The sequence below is a fragment of the Pleuronectes platessa genome, chromosome 1 (assembly GCF_947347685.1).
Source record: "Pleuronectes platessa chromosome 1, fPlePla1.1, whole genome shotgun sequence".
Lineage (NCBI taxonomy): Eukaryota > Metazoa > Chordata > Actinopteri > Pleuronectiformes > Pleuronectidae > Pleuronectes > Pleuronectes platessa.
Genome location: NC_070626.1, coordinates 10,492,844 through 10,494,555, shown reverse-complemented (window position 1 = coordinate 10,494,555; position 1,712 = coordinate 10,492,844). Strand labels below are relative to the sequence as shown.

The 1,712-nt window shown below is 38.6% G+C and overlaps 1 long non-coding RNA gene across 1 annotated transcript; it reads left to right on the top strand.

Moving 5' to 3' along the window:
• Positions 1-351: 351 nt before the first annotated feature.
• Positions 352-852, top strand: LOC128445714 (uncharacterized). The gene is made up of 2 exons (XR_008339497.1): positions 352-460; positions 547-852. It is a non-coding gene; the product is annotated as an uncharacterized LOC128445714 (long non-coding RNA).
• Positions 853-1,712: the final 860 nt, after the last annotated feature.

Below are 1,712 nucleotides of genomic sequence, written 5' to 3'. Positions count from 1 at the left end.
TCAGAAGTTTTATTGTGCTTATGTGTTGATCCTTAATGGTGTGATCATGTACACTAAATGATCAATTATTCTCCATTACAGGTTGTAGTGATATATTTGAGGAGTCGTTCTCCCTCTGTTTTATATGTGGACATTTGGGACCACTGTTAGAATTTGGTAAGTTTATCATGTATTTTTTAATGTATAAATTCATACTTCATAATTATAATAATTTTCAAAAGGTTTTAAAAGAAACACACATCCAAAAAGTTCTCAACTCTAGGTTCAGGACAGAGGAAATTTTTTTCTTTATTTTTCAGACATTATAATGTATCCATGTCCTTCTCAGGTTGACCACTCGACATGTGAGAGCCTGAGGAGTTGTTCCCCCTCTGTCCATGTTCGAGGACTTGCTCTCTGTCTGCCTCCACTCTCTGCCTTCACTGTACCAAAGTTTGTCTGTTGAGTCTCCTCTAGTCTGGTGAGTTTATCATTTTTTATGTTTTATGAAATCATACTTAATTTGTGATGATTAGAGACATTATAATGTATCCATGTCCTTCTCAGGTTGACCACTGGACATGTGAGAGCCTGAGGAGTTGTTTTCCAGACACAGGTAGAGCTGGCAGGGGCGTCACCCTGGGCCTGCCCTTTTGGGCTGGGCTTCAGCTGCAGATCTAAAGGCTGCTTCCAGGGGCATGGGGCCCTCAGCCTTTGTTTTTCTTTGCTTCTGCACCTTACAACATACATCACACCTTATTTTCACACATCCAAACACTGTTAACACCACTGACGCGTAACTTATTTTACACATCCCACTATGTAGTAAGAGCTATCTTGATTTGGAGTTAAATAAATTCACTTTAGGCTTGAGAGGTTTGTGTGTGGCCTCCCTTTTTGTTGCCATCTTTGAGCTAGGTGGTAACAGTAGTATGCATGAGAGAAGACGCCGCGAGATTTGTGGACTTCTATGTGGTGTCCGCTGATAATGTAGTGGGCTGGTCTGGACAGACAATGCCAGAGCTGAATTTTTGTCCCAGTCCACCCCTGTCAGTGCGGCAGGGTCACTTCCTCTTGACCTTTTGAGTTTGTGATTCTACCTGTTCAACCAACTTCAGCCAAAATAGAGACATTGGATCTTTCCATGTATTCTGCAATGGGTGCTCACTTGTTTCTGGAAGAGCCAAAATGTAGAAACTACCTGGTGAACAGAGGTGAATTCTGGACTTTCCTCACATTTGGCAGGTGGGTTCGACACATATAATCCTAATTTTGCCCTTTATCTGTTGAATAAATAGGCAGCCATTAGCTAACCAGTTATGTTCTTTGTTGACAGCTTGTTTTTGCTGTCCACAAGTGACACAATTTTGTTTATCAATGTAATAAAAGAAAAACATAATAATAAAAAATAATAACAAAAATAATTTATTTCTTACAATAATTTATTTGCATTTTAAAGGCCAAAAGTATAATAATACAAACAAATCCATGCATAAAATGTACTGGACAAAACTAACTTCAAGACATTTAAAGAGGGACATAGCCTTTTACGATCCAGTGAATTAACTCAGTTTGTGAAATGGCTAAAGTCAAAATGAATGAATCTACAAAGATGCATTTGTGGTTTTAATAGTTGACAGTATGCAGGCATGTATTATATAAATTAAATACAGAGTAAATAAAATCAGCGAGTGAACATTTCTTTTGGCTCAGACAGCAGCTGGCTCTGGGAA